Genomic DNA, 8,058 nt, shown 5'->3' with positions numbered 1-8,058 from the left:
AAGCATTCTTTAGTAGAATTCGAATTATGAAGTATGTCATGTTTACCCCGACCCAGAGTAGCCCAGTTTGAAACATGTATAATCAAGGTAATTCTGACAGGCCATTGTTTGATGTCAAACATTGCCGAAGGCTAGCACTAATCCGTTATGTAAGATTGTTGTGGCTAGAATTGAAGAGCCGGACATAGGAGTTGCGAGGCCGCCCGATAGCCAATTATCACCTAGGTGTCGAAATGTTTTCCAAGATCAAAAGAAGTTGCCTGAAGAAGTGGGAGTGTCTTAACTTCTTTCCCTGCAAACAGACAGACAGGTTGAACTGGCCGCTAAGACGATTGGACAGGGGTACAGCGCCACCCAATCAGAATCGAGATAGGGGAGAGACCTTGATTTGGGTAGAATGAGATCCCCGCGTCTTCCGGCAAGAGTTAGTTCGCTGAGAGAAATTACCCAGAGTGGAGGTTAGTGTAACTCCGAATAGCCATTCGTTATTGGCGGGAAATTCTTATACTCCTTCTTGAGAAGTACACTCTGTTGTTTTATCGTCTGAAAATGGCAAGGACAAAGCCAACCTAGGATATACCATACATTGAACTTTGAGGAGAGGTAGAAAGGGATATTTGTTTTCATACTAATACCTATTTACAATTTATTTTTGTATTTATTATAACATTTTCAATTATTCCGCACCGTTGCATGATATTAATCCCGGCTGGGATTATGTGCGACAGTGCAGAGTGAGTTGAATTCACCTATTCATTGTTGCAAACAGCGTTTTTTGCGCTTTTTGTTTCACAGATTAGTATATTTGTAGTATTACTGTAAGAGTTAGACAAAAGTAGAGGGGGTTGACTGGCTCTTAAACAACGAAATCAAATAGGGAAGATTTATTTCGCATTAATAGTAGTGTGCAACCCACATACAATATTTTGAACAAAAAGAAGGGAAAAATGGATCAAGATGAAGGACAAACCGCCCCAGTCAGATCTAAGATCAGGCAATATTTCCATACAGTGTATGAGGACAACAGAATGATTGTCAATCACCCTGCTGGGTGTCAAACCATCGATTTTGAAGGTGCCACCAACCCACCAAGACAAAGTGAAGTTTTAATGGGACTTCACACTATGGGAGTGGACATAGGCAAGATCGAAGCCTTACAAAACGGCGGTCTAAACATGTGCGTGGTCTACCCGAAAGGAGGGGTATCCTTACTGAAAGAAGAACTAAATATAAAGGGGATGATAGCCAAAGTCTACAAAACAGCACCATTCATCAGGACCATGGAACCAAGACTAACAGAAGTCAATGTAATGGGGCTTCCCATGGAAGTAGACAGCCAGGAGCTGGTGGAAAAGCTTAAAAAGAAGACAGGAGTGACAGTTGTGACGCACAAAATAGCGACGGTATGGGGTTTTGCCCCCATAAAGTCTGGAAACAGACTCATATATGTAAGCCGGGAAGACGCTAAGAAAATCCCGATCTTCTTCTACGTTTTGGGCTTCCGTCTAAAAACCTGGTACAGGGGGAGCGAACAGGATAGAGTTTGCCCCCTGTGCCACCAAAAAGGGCACGGTCCCAGAGACTGCCAAGGGGGAATAGAAAGACCAAAACAACAGGAGAATACCTATGCCAGCAAAGCGGCAGGACAAGGGCAGAAAACTCCACCCCAGCAGCAACAACAACAACAACTACAACAACAACAACAGGAAGAAATTCTAAACCTGATAAAGCAAGTCAGGTAGGAAAAGGAAAAAGAAGGAATACAAACCCTCCCTGACCTTGACATTACGAAAATTGAAGGACACAGGACCCTAGAGTGGGAGGGCTACCTGAGCCCAAACAAAACCTCAAGATCATGCGTGCAAAACGAAGAGGAGATAGCAACAAGAAATAGATTTGACGTTCTAGGAGAAGAGAACACACAACTAGAAGATGGCCCACATATAGAGACCCCCCTGACGTCGACGCCGATGCCCAAGAGGAGGAGGGCGAAAAGGAACTCGGATGTAATATCACCCCAGGAAAAATCACTATCACGAAGGAAAAAGAATAAACAGGGAAAGAAAATCGCAGAAATAGAAATACAACAAATACAAGAAGAAGATGACCCAGAAAACGAAAGCGAGGGGGAAGCAATGGGGCAAACTGAATCAGAACCGGACACAGAAACTGAGGAAGACACCGGACAATTAAGCGCATAAATAATACTTAAAATTATATCGATAAATCAAACTTTTAAATTAATGTAAACAAAAATCAACACCTTGGTAAGAGACAGGAATGGAAGGAAAAAACTTGCAACTCCTGTCTGTTAATGTAAATGGTATTAATTTCCAAAAGACTTAAACTATGACGTATTGTTGATACAAGAAACACACAATAGATTTAAAGATAACATAAAAGTAGCATTTGAAAGTCACCTGGACGGAATTTTACTAATTAGTGATTATGAACATACAGACATTAAAGTGGGGGTGGCAATTTTAATTAAAAATAAAAAGGGATTATCATGGGATAGAATAGAAGTAGAAGGGTTTTTAAAGGTAGAATGATGCGTATTATAATTGAAGAAATACACATAATTAATATATATATGCCAGCTAACAGGGAACAGAAGAAAGAATTTTTAGAACATCTAAATAAATATATAGAGAAATATGCTACAGGAAATCTTATCATGGGGGTGATTTTAATTGGGTGGGAGACAATATAGATAGGGAGGGAAACCTGGCACCAAATGACATTAGGGTTAAACCAGAAATGGAATATTTTATTAAAAGTACAAATTGACAGATGTCTATAGAGTACAAAATTTATTAAGGAACCAGTTTACTTACGAAAATAAAATTAATAAAGGAAGTCGTTTAGATAAATTTTATTGCAATGATTATAATATAAATATACACAGAGAAACTAATATAACCGATTTCAAAATATCGGATCACAAACTTATAAACATGACCATAACAATTAAAGCTAGAATAAAATGGGGGCAAGGAAGATGGATGTTAAACAACTCGATCCTAAAAGATACAGATTTTATACAAAACACCAAACAGGACATAGAAAAACTAACAAGTAGGGAAAATATAGATATAATGTTAGAATGGGAAAAATTAAAAGTCAAATTTAAAAAATTAGCGATAGAACACTGTAATCTAAAAAGTAAGAAACTAAAAATGGAAAGGGAAGCGATTAGATACCAACTGCAAAAACTAAACACCAATGATATAGAGACCCATTTAAAAACAGATTGGAAGAAATAAATAAAATAGAAAGCAGGGGTAGGGAAATCAGGGCAGGGAAATATACGGGGATATATAAAAAAGCAGAGGGGCTGTATAAAAGGGAGGAGAAAAGAATGGGGGGGGGGAGATAAAACTCTAGATAAAAATAAAATCAACACAACAATAACAGAAAAAGAGGGAATTATGAAACACATTAAAAACTATTATGCCACACTTTATGAATCACAAAATATAGCAGAGAGTGAAATTGATGATTATTTAGAAAAAATTCCCTGTGAAAAAATTAATCATGATTTTAAAAAAACCTGTGATGATTTTATCACACAAGAGGAAATTTTAGAAAGTATTAATACAATGAATAAGGGAACATCGCCAGGAGGAGATGGACTCTCTGCAGAATTCTATATGACATTTTGTGGAGAGTTGTTGCCCATTCTCGAATGGTTATATAATAATATATTGTTAAAGAATAAGGAAATGTCAGGAACAATGAAAGAAGGTATTATTATTTTAATATATAAAGGAAAAGGGGATAGGGAAGATCTGAAAAACTGGAGACCCATCTCCCTCCTTAACACAGACTATAAGATATTGAGTAGGATTTTAAGTAACAGACTAAAAAAGGGGATAGGGGATATAATTAATATAAATCAAACCTGTGGGCCAAAACATAGGGACGTACAAAGCAACATTTTAAACATAACTGCTATAATAGACTATTTACAAAATAAGGGACAAAAAGCTGCCATGGTACTTTTTGATCAGGAAAAAGCCTTTGATAGAATTGAATATAACTATATACAGAAAGTTTTAGAAAAACTTGGTTTCGGAGAAACTTTCCGAAAATGGACTAAAATACTATATACTAATATAACATCCAGAGTACAAAATAATGGAGCAATGACAGAAAAATTTGACATGAAAAGATCAGTGCGGCAAGGGCGCCCACTATCTATTCTATTATATGTAATAGCAATCGAAATGCTAAGTATCAGCATAAAACTAAACAAGGAAATTAAAGGTATAAAAGTTCCAAATATTACAGACGAAGTGAAAATGCTACAACATGCAGATGATTGCACCAACTTCTTAGATGATCCAAAATCCTTTGTGCACCTAATAAAGGAATATGAAAAATTTGGACAAGTGTCGGGATCTAAAATTAATCAGGACAAAACGGAAATACTAGAGATAGGTAACTGGCGTGGTAGGCATTCAACCATACCAGCCCATGCATTTAAAGATACCGTAAAAGCACTTGAGGTTTGCTTTGGAAAAAACGAAGAGAAGGATAACTGTAAAAAAAATGGAAAGTGAGATAAAACGGAATGTTGATATCTGGGCACTTACGCCACTATGTTTAATGGAACGGGCCCAAGTGGCCAAAACATACATGTATGTTAACCTTAACTATATAATGAAGTCCACAAATATAAATAATATAATACTCAATAATATAGACAAAATCATAATTAATTACATATGGGATTTTAAATTACATTACGTTATAAAAGAAACTCTATATAAATCAAGGGAAATGGGGGGGGGGGGATAGGGATACCAAGCCCCATAATTTTAAAAATTACAAATATTTTAAATAGGTTTAAACGACTGAATGACGACCCGAAACTACCTTGGGAAGGGATTTATATATATTGGTTTGGTTTCGTTTTACGGAACAGGGAGGGAATTTATAAAAACAACAAAGTCATGAAATTATTAGAAACTCCTAGGAAATTTAAAAGTATGAAAGATTTATTAATGAAATATAGGGATAAAAAGGAATTTTGGGACTTGGACGAAAAACTCTCATATAAATGGATTCGAAATGACATTACCAAAAATATACAATGTAAAGTGGAAAGAGAAAACTTATATGTTAACTGGAAAAAGGCATGGGGGCACTGGTCGCAACTAGGTTCTTTGAAAATACAAAGCCTCGCCTTCAAATACATGCATGATGCGTGGTTGACAGGAGAGGCTGCAGCGAGACGGCATATGGTCAGAGTACCGCCAAAATGTCCGCTGTGCAAAATAGGTATATTTAATAAAAGACAGGTTATTTTAAATTGTAGTGAAACACAAAACGCTAGGAAGAATATAGTAGATGAAATTAATAAAAATAGTAACTTTAAACCGCAATGCATATTATACCTTGACGGTGATTTTAACAAACAAACCTTATACAAAATATCAAGTTTTATAGTGAATGCTATAAAAATCTGTGGCCCAATTAAATTTTAGCTTAGAAAAGATTTCAAGAGGGAAAGTACAGATAATGATGCCATGGGGCTATGTCACATGGCGCTACGCGAAGTGAACAGGCCCATGTAAGAGTCTGGAAAAGAACCCTCTTGAGATAAGATAAATTTTAAAAAAATGTAAAATGAATATCTATCCTTTCATCCTCTCACACTAACGAATACTTCATGTGAAAAGAAATTTATTTCCAAATTTAAAAAAAAATTTATGCAATCGAAACTTTGGATTGCAAACTTAAATTAAATTAAATTAAATTTAAATTTTTTTTATTTTGGTTTTTTTTTAATAAAAAAAAACATTCTCAACTACCACTATTGTGACGAACCTTTGGAATAATTATAATTAAAAGATAGACTTGCTACATGGGGGTGAAACATAAAAATTTAAAAAAATGTGAACCCCTCCTGGAGCTCAGTCTAATCTAATAAAGAAAGGTGAAAATAATACTCATAAGAATCAATAAGTTTCAAAACATTAAGGGGCTATCACCGATCTTCCAAATTCAAAATTTAAAAATCTTCCGTTGTATCGAAAACACGGAATATATTAGGAAAACTGATACACTACAAGAATTTGACGTAAAAGCTATCCCAACAATAACACAATATAGAATACATAACCCATAGCACAAACACATAACAAACACGAGATGTAGGAGACCCTAGCAAGGTCACAGAAAAAGCAAACTAGGGTAAGTAACCCGAGAGGATAATGGAAATCACTCTCGGAGATACAACCCTATAGATACACTAGGGATGGAAAAATACCCGAAATCCTAATTCACGTTACAAAACGATGAAATAACACAATACAACAAATATGGGGGATACAAAAAACACATAAAATAATTTATTAAATTAGGATGGGGGGGGGGGGCATCTGTCTGGTGCCCCAAAAGAAAAAAAAAAAAGAAAATCTTAGAGCGGGAAATTCTAAGTACAGAGAGCTTCAAATAAGGAAGCTTTGAGGGACAGACCAGTTACAGATTGGTCCCGTAGTCTCAGATAGAGAGACGGAGGAAAGGAGAAGAAGGTGAAGTTGAAGTCTGGGAGCGAAATTGGAGGAGGAGATAATAGAGAGGGAAAGGGAAAAAAGGAGAAGTTGAAGTCTGGGAGCGAAATTGGAGGAGGAGATAGTAGAGAGGGAACGGAGACAAAGGAGGAGTTAGAGGAACGGAAAGAAGGAAGGAATCAGCGGGAAGAAATAGATGAGTAGATGCAAGGACAGGGGGAAAATCGAACTCAAACTGTAAATCACGGGATGAATTAGGCTGTCACTTGGTCGAGGGAAAGACGAGTGATTGGAAGTTATCGTTTTAATTATTCGAATTTATTAAATTGTTATTGACTGAATTTTTATCTTCGTGTTCTCTATAATTTAACCGTCGGCATTGCTGACTGGGGGCTCAGAGCTGTAAATCTATCTTGTCAATAATTTAACTTTCTAACCTAACAAGCCAGGGTGGAACTTTCATCATAATTTAATTAAATTATATTGGAAGAACCCCACCCCAATACGTGCAAACGTCACAAAGTATTCTGTTCTAGAATAAGTAGTATTAAGCATTCTCTTTTATAATCAGTATTATCAAGAATTCTCTTTTATAATCAGTATTATCAAGAATTCTCTCATAGAATCAGTAGTATCAAGCATCCAGTTGTAGAATCAGTATAACAAGCATGTTCTTGTAGAATCATTGTAATCAGGCAATCACTTCTACAATCAGTATTATCAAGCATTCTCTTGTAGAATTAGTATTTTGAAGAATTCTCTTGTAGAATTAGTACCGCTTCGGTGGACTAGTGGTTAGAGCGTCCGCCACGGATACGGGAGGTCGTGGGTTCGACCTCCGGCAGAGTTATGCCAAAAGACTTACAAAATTGTACTAACAGCTACACCGTTTGGCACTCAGCATTAAGAGAATAGTGTTAGGACTAGTCGGCTTGGTGTCAGGATAATGTGACTGGGTGGGACATCATGCTACATGCCTGCTGCATGATGCCCCAGTGCTAGACATGACTTTAAGCTACCATACTGCAGACATCGTAGCGATATGACTGAAACATAGTTAAGGCTACGTTAAAGATCAAAATCACACACACACACACACACACACACACACACACACAAGTAATGAATTAGTATTATCAAACATTCACTTGTTGAATCAATATTATCAAGCATTCTCTTAGAATCAGTATTATCAAACAATCTCTTGTAGAATTAGTATTATCAAGCAGTCTCTTTCAGAATTGGTATTATCAAGCAGTCTCTTGTAGAATCGGTATTATCAAGCATTTTTTGTAGAATCAGTATCACCAAGCATTATTTTGTAGAATCAGTATTACCAAGCATTATTTTGTAGAATTAGTATTATCAAGCAGTCTCTTGTAGAATCAGTATTATCGATCAGTCTCTAGTAGAATCAGTATTATCAAGCAGTCTCTTGTAGAATCAGTATTATCAAGCAGTCTCTTGTAGAATCAGTATTATCAAGCAGTCTCTTGTAGAATCAGTATTATCAAGCAGTCTTATGTATTTTTGAACG

The sequence above is a fragment of the Sinohyriopsis cumingii genome, chromosome 15, assembly GCF_028554795.1.
Source record: "Sinohyriopsis cumingii isolate HCF-2022 chromosome 15, ASM2855479v2, whole genome shotgun sequence".
Lineage (NCBI taxonomy): Eukaryota > Metazoa > Mollusca > Bivalvia > Unionida > Unionidae > Sinohyriopsis > Sinohyriopsis cumingii.
This window is presented reverse-complemented; position numbering follows the sequence as displayed.